The sequence below is a fragment of the Grampus griseus genome (genome assembly GCF_964374135.1).
Source record: "Grampus griseus genome assembly, chromosome: 2".
NCBI classification, from domain to species: Eukaryota; Metazoa; Chordata; class Mammalia; order Artiodactyla; family Delphinidae; genus Grampus; species Grampus griseus.
Genome location: NC_139018.1, coordinates 30,699,623 through 30,717,574, shown reverse-complemented (window position 1 = coordinate 30,717,574; position 17,952 = coordinate 30,699,623). Strand labels below are relative to the sequence as shown.

The following is a 17,952-nucleotide window of genomic DNA, read 5'->3' as shown; positions in this document are numbered from 1 at the left end:
AGGCCTGCCTTATGGTTTTACTGAAGGTTCCATCATTCATTCATTTTGTAACCAAGTCCAAATTAACAGCATTTTTTAAAAGCTCTTGAAAGTATAATCCATCTCTTTTTCCTCCTAAAATCATGCCATAGGGAATACAAGAACACACTCCAAAGTGGACTTCTCCCCATTTGCTTTAGTGAATATGGTGGACTGCAGGGAGTAGAGCCATTTGGGTGGCTAGCTGGCAAGGCCTTTATCGTATCCCAAATAAATTCCCACATGTGGTTAAGACTTATTCCTCCTTTAAATATTCTGGCATATTTTCATGACTTTCTAACTTATCTGTCAGTTACAAAGTCATGTTTACTTTTAATAAAAATTAAAATACTGTCAGTTTACTTTTAATAAAAATTATATAGAGTGTATTTTCTTGCATAGTACTTCCAAAATCGTATGTGTTTTTTTTGAAAACTACTATGTAACAAATATTTATAAAGAAGAAAATCCTTCCTCCTAAAAAATCAACTATTTTCATTTTCTCAAAGTGCCTGTGCTTCTGCAGGTATATAAATATGTTTACAAAGCAGAATGTAGCTTTTTTTTAACTTCACATTACAGTTTAAAATTAAGCCATGCTAACTACTAGCCAACTTGATAAGGCAAAAAAAGGAAAAAGTTGTTTTGCAAATGATATGATTGTCTAACTAAAAAAATTTAAAAGAATCATCAAACTGATATTAATGCCAATAAGGGTTCAGTAAGATTACTGGATATGAAATATACCAAAAAATCAGTGATTTTTTTAGTACACTAGCAACAGTTTATTAGAAAATGTGATTACATAAATGATCCTAGTCAGAACAAGAAAATATTAAAATGTACCTCGTAATAAGTATAACAGAAGGTATGCAACAACCAAGTTCTCATTAGTTTATGAATTTGATGCAATTCAAAAATAGAACAAAGCAACAAAGGCAAGAGAGTTTGCCATGAAACATGGCAGAATACTAAAATTAATTGAAGAAGTAGAATTAATGTGGTCAGTAGGATTTATTATAATGCTGTGATATTTGAATTGGTGCTGCATTGGCATACGGATAGAGAATAGACCATTCAAACAGAAGAGAGACTATAAAAAGAGCCCTTCTTGGTGTGGGAACTTGTTTTTGACCTGTATTACAAATTCGTATGGAAAAAGCAGGCTATTCAAAAAGCAATGGTGGGACAGTGTGGTAAAAATTAAAATTATATTCCTGTAAATAAATTCTGAATGAATTAAAGACATGCATTTTAAAGAGAGATATTTAAACTCTTAAAATATAGGAAAACGTCTGTATAATATTAGAGATTGTGAGGACTTTTTTTTGAACAAGATACAAAAAGCCCAAACTATAAAGGAGAGAGAGATAAATTTGACTATGTTAAAAATTTTAAATGCGTGTATAAGAAATTATACCTTAAACAAAGGTAAAAGACAACCTATAGAATATTCAGACACATGTCTAATGGAAGATTAATATCCATAGTATATAATGAAATCCTACAAATCAGTAACAAAGAAAACAGAGACCTAGTAGAAAAATGGACAAAACAGATGTAGATAAGACCAATAAATGAATTAAAATTCTCACTGATTATCAGGTAAATGCCAGTAGAAGCAACAAGGTAACATTTTATGCGATCCTGATAATTTAAAGTAAAAAATATGGCAGCAAATGTTTTATATGTGACTGTTGGATTGTAAAATTGTTACAACCGCTTTGGAGTGTAGTTTGATAGTATCCAATAATGTTGAAGAACGCTCCAACTCAAGGTTTCAGCACTTCCCATTATAGAGTCCTCTAGAGAGACTGACCCATGTTCACAGAGAAGGTGTGAAAGGAATGGCTATTCTGTCTTTGTAATAGCAAAGAACTGGAAATAACCTAGATTTCAAGCAACAAACCCAAGTATATACACGGAATGTAAAGCGTACAGAGGTTATCGTAAAGGATCTGTATCTTTCTGTATCACCATGAGTAAATCTAGAAGACAGGTTTGTGTGAAAAAAACAAAGTTGGGAAAGGATGTGTTCCCAATGATACTGTTTAGATTTCATAAATATACAAATACTTGTGGGAAGGGTGCCTAGCATCTTCAGGAGAGAAGTTTCTCTGGAGAGGCTGAGAGAAGAATGGGGTTAGAAGTTGATATTTTCTCTGTATTTATAACATTTTATTTCTTTGTGATCTGAAGCAAATCTGGCAGAACACTGGCATTTATTAAATCCAGATGAGGGGTACTACATATCTCTAAGTTTTTGCATGTTTCAAATATTTCATAATTGAAAGTTTTCAGTTCAGACTAATAACATTGCAGTCCCCAGTTAAACACGCCAGATTGAACACATGCTGCAGTTTTTTTCTTCCCCTCCCAAACCCTACGCCAGTGTTACTAAAGGAATCGAAAAAGATGCAAATATGCAAGGTCGAATATGAGGAAAAGAAATAGAAGCAGATTAGCATTATCAACACTGTTTTGGTCAGCAGAGAGAGATGGATGTATTGTAACTAATTTAGTGATGAGGAGAGAGCTGCATGTGAAGGCCTTTACAGAGAAATTCTAGAAAATTTTGACCCTATACAGTCCAAGAGTTGGAGGCCCCAAGTAGCTGGGAAGATCGCACTCAGAGGTTGGTCGTAGGTACATAGTCGGGTCCCTTCCCCAACCGGTGTAGTTGTAAAGGCTCTGGAAGCAGGGACGAATTATTTGAAACATTTTTGGCTGAGTTTGGTTCCCAGAATGCTGGAAGCCAGGCAGGAAATGGAACCATTCTTCTCTAGAGAAAGTGAAGTGTATTCTAAAAATGACCTCTGAGTACTAGCATTTTTGGGTCCCCAGTATAGGGGGAAAACTGTCAGTCTGATTTCAGCAGGAAAGGAATTTATGGAAATAGTGTTTAGTGACTTGCTGAATCACTGGAAAGCCTGTAGAACTAGGTTTGAAAAATAGGCAAGAACAAGGGAGGCCAGCTGGCCAAGACAGCCCTCAGATCACTCAAGAAGGCCGGCATTGTGCTGCCCCTGAGCACGGGTTGCCCAGTTTTGCATTGTCACCACCAGCACTTTTTTTTTTATAAATTTATTTTTATTTATTTTTGGCTGCGTTGGGTCTTCATTGTTGCGTGTGGGCTTTCTCTAGTTGCGGCGAGCGGGGGCTACCCTTCGTTGAGGTACATGGGCTTTTCATTGCAGTGTGGAGCACTGCTCTTGTTTCATTGCTCTTGTTGTGGAGCACGGGCTCTAGGCACGCGGGCCCAGTAGTTGTGGCTCACGGGCTTAGTTGCTCCACGGCATGTGGGATCTCCCTGGACCAGGGCTTGAACCCATGTCCCCTGCATTGGCAGGCAGAGTCTTAACCACTGTGCCACCAGGGAAGTCCCACCACCAGCATTTAAATGAGGGAGCTACTGCACCGTTGCTACTGCTGATGCCACCAGCTTCCATGTAAATGTATTTGCTTCCTCCTTGCTCTTTCCAGATGCTGCCTTTCAGTTCAGAGTCCAGGATGTGCACATCTCATTGGCTGAGGAGCAGGTAATGTCTGTGCCCTATCTGTAAGAATAGCTGGTTAATTGACAGTGTGGCACTTTTAGGCCTCTATTGTAGAAGGCAGGTTCTGTATAAGGCAAAGAATTTCCCCGGATATATGAAGAGACTACACAGATGCTAGACAGTGATGATTATATTTCCCCCTATGTCCAGTTTCCCCAGGTAAACCAATGGGTCCCCACCCAGTCCCCTTCAGGAAAGTCTACTTAGTAGTCACCAGGCCCTGCCCCCACCCAGGCACTAAATGTAAAAGGATGGCCAGTGATAGCAGACATATGAGAAAAAGCCTTCCATGTGAGAAGGACAGTGCACACAAGAAACGGAAGAAAAGTAAATTGAGAAATTTACTTTTTCATTTCATTTCATTCATTTTCATTGAATATGAAAATAACACTTTTAGGACTTCCCTGGTGGTCCAGAGGTTAAGACTCCATGCTCCCAGTGCAGGGAGCCCAGGTTCGAACCCTGGTCAGGGAACCAGATCCTGCATGCCACAACTAAGAGCCTGCATGCTGCAGCTAAAGAGCCTACATGCCACAACTAAAGATTCTGCATGTGGCAACAAAGATCCCGCGTGCTGCAACTAAGACCCAGCACAGCCAAATAATTTTTTTTTAAAAATGAAAGTAGTATTAAAAAAAAGAACACTTTCAAATTAGTTTAATAATAGCAGGGATAAGACAAAATATCATAGTCATGAAACAAGAACAGATTTTTTTTTTTTAATGGAAGAAACAATGAGAGGACACAAATTTTTTTCAAAATTGAGTTCAAGAATAAATAGGGGGCTTCCCTGGTGGCACAGTGGTTGAGAGTCCACCTGCCAATGCAGGGGACACGGGTTCGTGCCCCGGTCTGGGAGGATCCCAGATGCCACGGAGCGGCTGGGCCTGTGAGCCATGGCTGCTGAGCCTGAGTGTCCGGAGTCTGTGCTCTGCAACGGGAGAGGCTACAACAGTGAGAGGCCCGTGTACTGCAAAAAAAAAAAAAAAATAAATAAATAAATAAATAAATAGGAAAAATTAAATAGTCTGGTTTGAAAATAAAGGTCAAAGATTTTCCCAAGTACCTAAATGAAAAAGAAATGGGGGGTGTGAGAGAAGAGATAAGAAACTATTGAGGGAGTACAGTATCCAATAAATAAAACATTTACAAAATGAAAGAAAAAAGGAAGAAAAGGAAATATCAAAACAAATAATGAAATAACATTTCACTTAACTGAAAGAGGTATGTTTTTATGTTGAAAAGGCCTATTGGGTGTCCAATACAAGGACTATAAAAAGACTCGCACAGAGGCCACTCCAGTACTGAAAAGATGATCCTAAAATATTACTGGAAAAGAACTTGTATAAAAGATCAGGAATCAGAATATCATTGGACCTTTCAATTCCAACAGTAGAAGCTAGAAGATAATGAAATAATACCTTAAAAATTCTAGTGGTAAATGTCTTACTACCTAGAATTTTATACCCAGCCAAACCATCAGTCAGATTAAGGCTAGATGTGCCAAGACTCAAAACTTTAACACTTAGGTACTTTTCTTTGGCAGTTGCTGAATGAGGATAGTGGTCCATTAAAATGAGGGAATAAACTAAGAAAGAGAAAGATAATGAGATCTGGGAAGCATGGCATTCATCCCAGGAGAGGAGGGAAGGAAATGTCAGGATGATGATGGTGATGATGTCTTTCTGGAGGTGCCTGTGCAGTAGACCTGGAGATCAGCAGGGCTGGATTGGAGCATGAAGATAGAGAGAAGTCTCCAGGAGAGAGAAATGGAATGGGCACCTGTTACTTTTGACCATGTGAGAAACAGGAATGAGAAAAGTGTTTTTGTTTGTTTGTTTGTTTGCTTCTCTTGTTGAATTTAGAAGGAATTAAGGGTAGGTATATAGAAACTAAGCAATCGAAAAGAAGCAGTTATTAACTCCAGGAAAAATAAAAGTAAGCAACTGAGCAAATACAGCCGTAGTAATGTAAATCCTGATGTATATATGTGATATAACTGTGACATACACTTATACGTCTATCCATGCATAGTTACATAAAATAGGGCAAGGGAAGTGGGGAGACACTTACTGGAAGCATGCTTACTTCTCATCTTCCAAAACAGAACTTCAACAGAGAATATCTAAGATTGATAAATCAAGAAATAGCGCATAAGCATGTTATTTAGGAACGTGGAAATACTGGAGGAAACAGTGCTATGAATTGAAAGTGATTGCTCCTGGGAATGGAGAAGATGAAATAAAGCACTACTGTTTGGTTTTGTTTTTTCCTTAAATGCCTGAAGGTACTATTTGCTTTAACGAGTGTATGCATTACTTTGGTAAAAAAAAATAAGTGAAAAGCTAAATAAAGAGCAGAGTAATGAGTATCTTTGTACCACAGGTTTTCCTTCTCACAGATGGTAAAAATCACTTCTCAATGTTTCTTGTACCACTTGTTTTCCTGTTCAGATGTAGTTGACATTCTCTATTAAAGGCTAAGGATCATAAAGTTAAATAAGGTGCAGTCCCTGGCCTGAAACACTTGTGTCTTAGTGAGTGGTGTATCAGGAGACTTTAAAAAATCAAGATGTTCTTTATGATTGCCTTTTGGGGACTAAGAATGTGGGGGGAGTGTTGGGGACTGTAAGAGAAAGAGTGGATGCCCATAGCTCACAGGAATGGGAAATTCACAGGGCTTGCTGAAGCAACAATGATTAGAGAGGGCTGGTGGAAGTGTGAGAAGACCTGGGGCTCAGCAGAGGAAAATCCCTTCTGCTGCTGGACAGCCATCCATTTGCAAATGTTGAAAGAGAGAATACGGAGCCCAACAGTATGAATATTTTCTGGTTTACCCACCTTTTTTTAATTCCTGAAACGGTTCTACCAGTTTCCATTGCTTCTACCAACACAAGGATGTCTGTTTTAACTGTAGCACCATTAACAGTGGGAGGACTGACATCCCTAGAATTTTTCCTAATAGGTATAAAATGATGCAGTGTTGTTTTGATTTGTATGTTTTTTGTTGCTTATTACACCCACGATTGTTGTAACACTAGTTAGGCTTTTTCTTGCATTTGTGCTCTGTTGAAACTTTTTTTTTTTACTCCAACATATCCATTCTTTTAAACCTATTTTAACAAAAGTTTCATCAAAAAATTTTCAAAATCAGTTACTTTGTCAGAAAACTTCAAACTGACCGTCCCTCGCTTTTTATTCCCAGCACAGCTGGTGTTAGAAGGTAATAATGCAAAGTGAAATCAATTTCTTGAAAGTGGAGAATCCCTCTCTTGTTTTTTAATCACCATAAATTACCTGCAGTCCTCTCAAGGGATGCTGTAAAAAGGTAACGTGTCAGGGGATGGGGCGGAGTGTGGACAAACTTCCTGGAAGAGGCAATACCCAGATGCAGTCTTGAAGGAAAAGAAAGAGTTCAGCAGTAGAAAGAGGGATGGGTAGGACTAAGCACAGAGAAGGAGGGAAGAGAATTGTGTGAGGTTTTCAGCAGAAGTTGCCACCTGGTTTCTCCTGAGGCTCCAGAGTGCATTCAAGGTGCGTTAAAGTACTCGCAGCTGGTTCTCCTTTTTTCCCTTTTACTGGAGCTTCAGGTTCAGAGAGTGCAGAGAGGCTGTGCTGTTAACCAGGGAGATGCATCATGCATTTGGGAAATTCTCTTGCCTTGAGAGCAGAGGGGAGTTATTGTGAGGTTTCGAGCAAGAGAGTGTAAGTGTTGTGCTTGCCTGCGTGCACTTTATAGAAACACCTGCATAGGCAAAGTGATCACATTTTAAAGCGAGTGATAATGCAAACAGGACTACATTTTAAGATCAAACTTACTATGTCCAGTTAGGGGATTTATTTCACTTTGCCACAAAAATGAAAAGGGTGACCAAGAAACAAAAGAAGACTTCCTGCCGCAAGGTTTTATCTTTGAACACTTGGTCAGTTTGCGTTTTACTTAACTTTTTTTCCCCTAGTTTGTAAATGAACATTTAAGTAATAATAGATTTATAAGATCTCATTTAGAAATCAGAGGTTTGTTTTTTTAAACAGAGGTCTTCTTAGAAGCCCATATGATTTAAATTAATTAATTTATTTATTTATTTATGGCTGTGTTGGGTCTTCGTTTCTGTGCAAGGGTTTTCTCTAGTTGTGGCAAGCAGGGGCCACTCTTCATCGCAGTGTGCGGTCGTCTCTTGTTGTGGAGCACAGGCTCCAGGCGCCCAGGCTCAGTAATTGTGGCTCACGGGCCCAGTTGCTCCGCGGCATGTGAGATCTTCCCAGACCAGGGCTCGAACCCGTGTCCCCTGCATTGGCAGGCAGATTCTCAACCACTGCGCCACCAGGGAAGCCCGAAATCAGAGGGTTTTAAGTTTAGAGGCATAGATAAAAATAACTTCATTTGAAGGTTATAAAGTTTATGTATATTTATATATGTACATAATTAGTAAAAGAAAACTAAAATTTTTATATAATTAGTAAAAAATTTACATAGTAAAAAAAACCTTGGAGGGTTGTGGTGTGCATTGACTTAAAGTTCTTTCATTTGCTTTTGTCTTAATTTTTGTTGACAAGTTGCCAGAAACATTTGTACAGGGCTCCTGTTTTCAGAACCAGGATAAGTATATAAAAGATTCAAAATGTGTCAGTTGTGAAGTGTTTCATCAAGTGCTTTATGTCAGGTTGGCACGGGAGGTCCCCTGCCTCTCCTGAACATAAGTAGATTGTTTCACGCTTCATCGCCCACCCTCCACCTTTCTTTTCTTTTTTTTTCTGGTTCTGTAAGCACTGGAGTCAAATCTCTTCAGATGTGAGCTGTTCCCTGCACTGCATCCTTTCCCTCCCTCCTCCTTATTCAGTGCCTGTCTTATTGTGTTTGTGCTCCCGACCGCCCGCAGAGTCTGGAAGAATTCATGAACCAGTGGGGGGGGCTACCATTGGGGTTGGGATATCTTGAAGGAAAGATGTATTTTTCACTTTTTTAGCACTATTTCAGTTTTGTTTTTTTTTTTTTAACAAAGCGTATTCATTTTTTAAAAACAACTGAAAAGGGGGCAGCAAAGTGGAGACTTCGTATGGGAGAAAAATTATTTGATGGTAAAAGATAAAAATTATTTTGACCATTATTAATTTGATGGCAGTGATCTTTGATTTCTGTTTTCTGTTGTCTCTGCCGCCTGTGCTGTACTAACCTCCCCTCCTTCCCTTTTCTTGTGAATGTGTTTATTTATTTTGCTAGGATTCTTAACAGCAGATTCTATTGTGCATTAGTTATCTCATGTGGTGGTGCCTTATCCAGTTCTGATTCACTTCTTGTTGCTCTTTTAAGAGATTTTCTCATTATTATGGCTATTTTTCAGGTACTTTGATGATGAGTGGACTGAAGAGAGGAGGGTCAAACCGCTCTTATTTTTCACTCACGACTGTTGTGAAGACTCCTTAAGCGAGAACCATGAAGCTGAAATCTATATTAAATTTCAGTGATGGTGACTTTTTTTGACATGTCTCCCTCAACACAGTTTTTATGAGATAACCATAATTACTTTTTAGAATACAGTATAAATTCTATTAATGTATCAGTTAATTTCTAGTTCATCTCAGCTGGAACCGCATGGCTTTTGTTGCAAAGGATTCCATTTCAAGGATACTGAGCTTAGGTGCTTTGAGGGTAAGGATGGATCTCTGTCCTCCAGAACCTAAAATCTAATTGAGGAGGAAAGGCCCCAACCATGTGTAGAGTTAATTTCAGAAAGTAGGAGAAGGAGAGGCATTTTATGGAGGGTGGGTCCTCCGGTGCCAGGAACATGGCTTAGGGATCAGACCCAGCAGTGAGCCAGTCTCTTCTGAGTGGCAGGGTCTTAATACAAACTGCGGGGGATGATACCTGCCTGCAGGTTGATGTGGGGAGTAAAGGAGGTAGTTAGTGCACAGTAGGTGGTACAAGATGGATGCTCAGACTGTAGTTACAGCTGGTGACAGCAGATTTTTGAGAAAGCATGTTCTTGAAGGACAGCCTGGTGAAGCAGACAGGGTAGGAGTCAGGGAATGAGGAAGTCTGGCTTCACATGTGGGCTCAGCCCCGGCCGTTTAACCTTGGTGGACTTAACGGTGGCCCTGAGACACACTCCACGTGGAAAATGAAGGGATCAGACAAGGTATTCATTCTGATAACTCACAGTTTTAAAATTCTGAATGTAAGGTCAAGAGGGACACCCTCCATTCCGGTTCAGTCACTGTGGAGCCTTAGGAAAAGGTGCTGGTTTGTGGAGGGCAGACTATTCCCTGCTGTTACAGGAAGAAGGAAGGCTTTTAGGGGTGGGTGCCACTTAATTCTGAGCTCCAGGCCTGAGTCACACAATAATGGGGCTGCAATTGAGGGGCCTCTGAAGTTTCACGAAAGGCAAGTGACATGACCACTGCAGCATTTTCAGGAAGTTAATTATCCATATTTTTCCCCACTGGGTGTAGAGATTCATGTCTGGATTGGACTTCAGAAGTGATACTCAGGCTACAAATGGAGGCCTTTTTTCTTTTATAATCTATTTTCAAAATAGTTCTTCTGCTGTAAATCCTCTAACTGCTACCCCAGTATTTATTGAGAGCCCTCCACACAGCGAGCGCTTTGTCAGACACAGTGTGCTCACCTCTCCAAAGGGGAGATACTCACCTCCCAGGGTGCTTGTGAGGGCTGAGAGGATGCACAGGATCAGAGAGTGGAAAGCATGGCGGAGTCCCACGTTCTCCAGGCTCTGTGGGGAGAGAGTTTATCCTCAGAAATAAGAGTACAGTGAAACAGACAAATAACCCATCTGCAATCTGTATTTAAGGAAACACTAAGGCAATGTGGAATGATTTTATGTTTCAGTTTTTTCCTTTTAAGCTCTTGGTTCTTGGGTGGTATTTTAAAAGCTGCTATGTGAAATATGGTTACTGTTGATATCAATCGTGATTAATATCGTTTAGGATATTAGCGTGTCGTGTGGAAGGAACTTTCTGTTCACCTGTTGTTCTTATGGATGTGGCTTTCTACTCTTCCTAAGCCAACGTTAAATATGCCTCAAGGTGCCCTTTCTTAAATTCTTTTTGGAATATAAATACTCAAATGAGAAAACCATGATGTCTTTGACAAAGCCAGTTGTTCTGTCTTACTGAAGCCTCTGGTTTCCTACACTCCTCTTTTCCTCTTCCAGTTAGATTGTAGGAACCTGAGAGTGGAAATGTTCCTTCTTTGCCTCCCCCTCTGATAGTGACTAGCTCAGGGCAAAGCATTGAACAGTGCTCGAATAGCCCACGCTGGCAGCCTGAAAAGCTGTCCTTAGTGATGCAGATTCTCAGCTGTGGTTCATCATGTGTGGATCAAAGGCAATTTTTCATGGCTTGTATAGTTTAAATCTGACTTAATACAGTTCAGACCATCTCTTTCCTTCCTGCCCTCAGAGAAAGTCAATACTACTAGATTCTTCCTTTCTGGGTTAAATATACAGTTTCAGTTTCTTGAGCCATCGATAGCTCATAGCACTGTTATAATGCTCTCCAGAGTGTTGGTCTGCAGTCCAAATGGTGACCTTCTTCCACTTTAGCCCGAATCTCTGCAGAAGGAGGGTTGTGAGGACAAAAGGTGAGAAGTACGTGTACATTGGAAAGAGATGTGTTCCAGGAAAGGGCAACGAGTGATGATGACTCAGGCTGTGCTTTGTTTAGGCAGCCTCACCTGACTGCCCACATCACTGCAACCTTGTGAAAGGGTGAAATGAAGACTCTTGGGTATGTCAGTATTAAATATTAAAAAAGCAATATTAAATACAAAGAAATGAGGAAATATAAGCCATTGTGTTAATCATCTGTATTGAGTAATTATTCAAATCCTGTAAATACTGCTAACCTTACAATCTTTAGTAATCTATACTTTATGTAGCCCTCTTTGATTCCATTTTAATCAGGGGATTTAGTATAAGGTCATCTTATTGGAAGGACCTGATATCTGTTGAATTTTGACTTGTTTGGTGATTTGAATGGTTGGAGGTTTAACATGGTGCAGTCTTTAATAATTAGTAGTCAAAATCATACTACATACCCAGATCATATTTTATTTTATTTTTTTAGTAACAGGATGATGTTTCTTTTTTTCTCCTAAGTTTTTTCTTCTGATTATAAAAGTTATAGTACTCATTTTAGAAAATAAATAATATAGACAAATACCAAAAAGAAAGAAAAAAAGAAATTATTCATAATCTAACTATGTAACAACAAGCATTATAAATCCTTTGGTGAGCTTCCTTTGGCTTGTTTATATATCTTTACATAACTTTAAAAAGCATAGCTAAATTTATAATGTATATACCATTTTGTTTGTATCCTGAATTCTTCTGAAACTGGGCTTGTTTGTGCCCAGTTACATTCAATAGGATGCACTGTATAAAAAAATTTTTTTTAAGTTAGTCCATGGTCAAATCAGTTAAGAAATATCTTAGTTTAATAGTAAGTGTTGGGTTTTTGTTTTTCTTGTTATTTTTTTAAACTGTAGATTTCATGGAGCCTTAATATACTAACATATATATCATGTCGTAACAGAGGTGATAGTGTGTCCCTGCCTTATTTACTTATGGAACCCTTTCTTATGAATTAATAACTTGGATTTGAAGCACAATTCAGGGAAAGTTGATAAGCCTTTCCCCCTGTATAGTAGACATTTATCGGTTGTCTCCCCTGACATCCATTTCTCACATGCCCTTCCCCAGATCCTGTTTGGTAATAGGATGATCAGTACTAGATCACAGTTTGCAGGATTGATGAATAACTTTTTAATGGATTTTAAATGAATATGAATGTACAAATTAGTATTTTCAAAACACTCACTACCTTCGTGGATCTAGTCTGCTCTCTTGATATCCTGGGTGCCGGCCGTGGAAACTCCATGCCCCTGATGAGTTGGTGAGCTCTGATTTCTTTTCCTTGAAAGTGTTCATTTGCTGCACCTCAAACACTATTTTTCCCCTAATAATCCTGGTTCACTGTTACCTTCTACTTATTACCTTTTACCCTGCTTTTTACCTTTTACCTCCCTACTTCAAGCTCCTCACACCTAGCTCTTTGGCATTATATTAATTGCTTATTGCGTAAATTTTGTCATATTTAAATATAAGTGTTCGAATTTATTCTATTCTCCTTTACTTTGCCAGCTATGGAGTCGTTTCCGTACCCATCAGTAATTCTACCATGTATCTTGCTCCATGCGTTTTTAATTTTATCACCCCACTTCTGCCATCAAGCTCACTGCCAAATTTTCCTATTGTTTCCTTCACCCGCAACTATGCAAAGTATCTTCAAGCCTTACTAGGCCTTTGAAATGGAACTTTCTTCGTTGAACTTTTTTAGTTTGGAGGGTGGGTGGGAGGCAAATGTTATTATCTCTTTTGGTCCTCACTCTGTCCAAACAAGCACTTGTTTAAAAAATATTTATTTAATTTATTTATTTTCCTTATTTATTTATTTTTTGGCTGCGTCGGGTCTTAGTTGCGGCACATGGGATCTTCGTTGAGGCAGGCAGGATCTTTTCGTTATGGTGCGCATTCTCTTTGTTGCGGCGCTCAGGTTTCTCTACTTGTGGCGCTTGGGCTTCTCTGTAGTTGTAGTGTGCAGGTTTTCTCTCTCTGGCTGTGGCACGCAGGCTCTAGAGTGCGTGGGCTCTCTCATTGGGGTGTGCAAGCTCAGTAGTTGTGGCGAGCGGGCTTAGTTGCCCCGCAGCATATTGGATGTTAGTTCTCCCACCAGGGATCGAACCCGCATCCCCTGCGTTGGAAGGCGGATTCTTTACCGCTGGACCACCAGGGAGGTCTCCAGACAAGCACATTTTAAATTGCTTTCTTATCTCTAAACTCAAATGTAACTTTATCCTGTTATGTATGTTTTGTATCCATAACTTCTTTTTTCACTTTGGTAATTCCAGGGCAAGTTATCTGCATCTACTTTGTCTCCATCAGTGCTGTCTTTTTTAGGTAGTGAACATTTGGAGAGCAGGAACTAGATTTATCAACTCCTCTCTTCTCAGTCCTTCCTGCTTTTTGTTGAAGGGATAGAACGGAAATGAAAGAAGGGGGAAAGTCCAGTCTGAAAAGTTATGTGCTGATTCATAAAGCTTAAATTATCCAGAACATTGTACGGAGTCGTTTGTATGTGTTTCAGGCTAACTTGAAAGAGTGAGACGTCCTTCTATCTGAGATGTTACTTTTATGTAATGTGAGTGAAATTCAGGAAAGCCAAGAAGGGATGTAAAGAGAATTGTTGGCCTTCTTTGGTTATCTTAGCTAATCTAATGTTCAAGTACTGTGGTGTGATATTTCTGTTTTAAAATAAAGTTTCCTGTTACAATCCAAAGCAAAAATATTTATGGGTATTTTAAATCTGTGTATACAACTTCATAAACTATTTACATTGACATTTTCATAAATACTGATGTTGTACATCTGTGGAATCTCGGGGTATTTGTATAGTTATTCATCATCAAAATTCCTTCTATTGCCTGGAAGCATTGAGAGTTGGCCCTGTATTTGAGGCTGTACCAGTTAAGGAATCTAACAACATCCCATTTTGGAATATGGAAGTAATTGATTAGGAATGCTACATCTTTTTAGTGAATGTAACATCGTATTGCAGATTATTTCAGGGCAGGAACTGTAAGTTGTTAGTTTTTTCTTTCCTTCCCACGTCTTCTTGTGTAACCTTTAAACTATTCTTTATGCCCTTGGCATAAAGAAAGTTTCCCATGTTGTTCCTTTCGTTTGGTTCCTTCAATTATTTATTGTTCTCACTTCCTTATCACCCAGTTATTTCTTGGAAAAATTTTATTTTCCCATTTTTTCTGCTTGTTAGTTAATTCATTGTTGAAAATAGATAAAAAGGGAAGATATCAAATGAGCACGTGCATATATTTTATTTGGAGTTTAGGGGAGAGGGTCATGAGAAGAAATTTGGAGGTAACTGCATAGAGATAATAATATTTAAAGCTGTGGGTACCTATGACATCACCAGACAGTAGTGGCTACCATGCAGATATCTCCCGAAGTAATTTCATTATTCTGCTTCATTCAGTTGCACAGGCAGCTGATCCAATGAAGTCAACACCCTGCTCTCCAGAGTTAATATCTTTGCTCCAGTGTACCCAGGCCTGCGATCTCATCCTAATGCACTCGGTGCTCAAATGCATCCTAATGCTGATACCCTTTACAGCCCCTTCCAAAACTCTGAAGACTGGTAAGAGAAGTAAGCCAAGCATACCCCCCTGGAATCACTAGCTTTTGAATGGAGCCCACCAGTGATCCTGAGGAATGAGCCAAAAGAAAGAGGCACCAGAAGTTAAGGAGACCGTGTTCATCATGGAGGCCTAGAGAAGACAGAGTTTCGGGAAGGAGGGGGAGAGTTCAAGAATGTAAATGTCTCAGTGAGCCAGGATGACAGGGACTGTTTTTATACCTGTAGCTTCCCTTGGAGGGAGGGACTGTTTCCCCAAATATCCCTAGCACCAAGTGTGTGGTCTGTGTTCAGAAGAGAATACAGAAAGGCTTAGGGTGATTTAGAGGAGAGGGGGAGGTACTTCTTCTGGAAGAATGGTATTATCAGAAAAAGCTGATAGATTACCTGGTGATAGACCTTGAGTGATGGAAAGACTTTCATCTACTAGACGTTGAACACATCTTCACCTTTTCTTATAGTTTCCAGGACCTCATGGAACTAGACTGGTATTGGTATTCTAGGTAAATGGATCTCTCATGGACTCAAATAGTACCTAGAGCTGTAAAATTAAATATATAACAAGGATATTTCTTAAATAGTTTACTCTTTCAACAGATGGAGGTGACATGCTGTAAATTAGTATTGCCCTTCTATTCTGTGGTTTTTTACCATATTTAATGATGCTTAGGCAGGTTTGCTGATAATTAGGAGAATTGCTAATAACTGTCAGCATATGTTTGCTCTTTCCATCAACCCCGAGGAGTAGGTTTTAGGTGTTATTGATGTGTCATCATATTACACACATGGATGGCATCTTTATTTTCAACTAGTACTTGAATCAATGCAAAGCATATATGTTTGTATAGATGCTACTCTGTGTCTGAAGTTTCATATTGTGCCTAAAGGGGTTTGTTGCTATAAATAAGGACGGGAAAGAGGAAGGGGAAAAGGAAAAAAGGTCCTCATGACAAGAAAAGAAAATCTGTTATTTAACTTAGTTGTCCATCTTGAACCTCCTCGGTTTTTACAGGTCATTAAACTGTGAGTACTCTCTCCCCTATGTGCCCGTCTATATTTTGAAATTAAAAGATAACATTGAATTATTGTTATAATCAAGATGTAATAGGAGTCTTGGCATTTCTTTAAAATTACAAAGAAATATAGTTATATCTGTATAAGGTTTTTTAAAACCCATTAAAAAACACAGGAAGCATATGAGATGGTTCTGAAAAGGTGTCCTGTAGTAGTGACGACGAAGAGTGGAGATTTTTCAAGTCAGTGCTATTTACTGTATTTTGGTGCTGGCCTTCAGTTTCCTCCTACAATGGATATAACTTCACATATCCTAAAAAAAAGACAGTCCTGCAGTGAACTCTATTCTAAGGGAAAGGAAATGTGGAAAGAGAGTTTTTACCCCAGTGGGATTGGTGCATTGGCCTTTTAGAGAATGTCCGTTCTGGGAATGGTAGGTGATTTATTTGCATTTCTGTGAGCTTGTGAGAAGCATTGCAAACATCTGATTTTCATAAGAATCTATTGAGAATTATTTTGTATGTCAGTGTATTCTTTCTTTGAAAGCTATTTCACTGAAATAAACAGCTTCTTTTCCCCTAGTTCATTACAAAATAGCTCATAAATTGTGGTTTGGGGTTGTCAATTTTTTTTTTTTTTTTGAAATGGGCTAGTGTTTATTTTGCATCTTGCTTCAGTTGCCCAGTTTCCTTCCATTTTATAAGGAACACTTCTTGAACCTTGGCTGTGGCCACATGGGCTGCCTTCAGATTCAGCAGTTAGCACATTATTCCACTTGAAGGTTTACAGTTCAAAAGGAGCCTGGACAGTTCCCAGATGTAAAGTCAAATCATAGCAATCTGACGATAGAAGTATCTAGAAAGCTCAAAAGCCAGGTTTAATGGGTAGCTGTGCAAAACCATTATCCCTTTCACAAAAGATGGTGAAGAGGAGAGAGAGGGAAAACAATTGGCGTTTCTGTGCCAGGCTGGTCTGAGCAGCCCGTGCGATCCCGGCTAGAGTTCAGCTGGCCCTGCATTCTGCAGGCGGCCGTACGTTTTGAAACACCCCTAAATGTTCCAGCCTTTAAATAGCAGCGAGTCTTCTAAAATGATGCTGCATAGCGCAGGAGAAATTAAAGCGGCTGCCTGGGAGGCAGGAAGCCGACTAGCGAGATGCTTAATTATCGTGGAAGTAAGTGCTTGTTGCCGGGGAGCGGAGCGCAGCGAGCGCGGGTCGGCCTGGGTGTCAGCCGTGATTTGTAGACAATGCGGCCCCGGCAGCGCAGTGCTGGTTCAGCAGCATCTTTCCAAACATGCATTTGGCAGGAATTTAAAGGCCACCTCTTGTGTAATTTGTGGAACCTTGGAAAAGGGTGCGCTGCCTTTATTTTCACGACGAACGCAACCATGCAGGATTTTGTGCTCAGAATTTGTGCCTCTCTCCTCCTGATTGATGTGCTCCCGAGGAAGTTGGGTTTCTTCACCTGTCACCTGGAAGGATGTTAGCAGTTCTCTGTCGTCGGCTGGGGGATATGGAAAGGTCTGTCCACAGCAGCATTTGGTTTCTGCTGTCTTCATAAATTAGTGCCAAAGGGTGGGGTGGGTTGCAGTGTGTAAGGAAATGAAGGCATTTTGCTAATGAGCAAAATGTTTCTAGCTTTAAGGGTAGATGGATCTCAGAGCTTGGGAAGAGGTGGTGGAAAATGCTGGATGCATTCTGAAATACTCCTTTGGCATAGTAATAGAGGGAAATATAGAAGCGTGCTAATGGGTAGAATGGCTCCGGGAAAACCCTTTTTATTTTCTCTCTATTGTATTTGCTCTTGCCAACTCTGTTAAGCCTTTGTAAAGAAACAAAAAAACAAGTTTGGATTTTGAAATACAGAAGAGGTTAAAAAGTGAGTGTTGTGACATATTCAGTAACAGATTTTTTCAATTTTTAGTCTTGTTAAAAAACTGTACGTTGCTCTAATTATCGAACTCTGTTGGTTATGCCTTGAACTTCTGGTCAGCACAGTGGTTCATGATATTCTACATTATTAGAGGTCATTGGAGTCTGTACGTGGTCTTTACTTGGGCTAGGAGCCTTGATACCCTGGAACGAGATCCCTCACCCCCCTTCATAGTGATATGAAACAGTTCAATTAATCTGAA

The 17,952-nt window shown here is 39.5% G+C and overlaps 1 protein-coding gene across 11 annotated transcripts in view; it reads left to right on the top strand.

The window, feature by feature from the left end:
* Positions 1-17,952, top strand: part of SIPA1L1 (signal induced proliferation associated 1 like 1) — a 480,253-nt gene that overhangs the window by 316,981 nt on the left and 145,320 nt on the right. Inside the window, exon 1 of one of the 11 annotated variants that reach the window (XM_082647662.1) lies at positions 9,009-9,042. The exons of 9 other annotated variants lie outside the window; for them this stretch is intronic. The gene's annotated coding sequence lies outside the window, so the exon portion shown is untranslated. Of the gene's footprint in view, positions 1-9,008; positions 9,043-9,590; positions 9,712-17,952 lie in introns of those variants that run through there. One more of the 11 variants, XM_082647661.1, reaches the window with a different exon arrangement.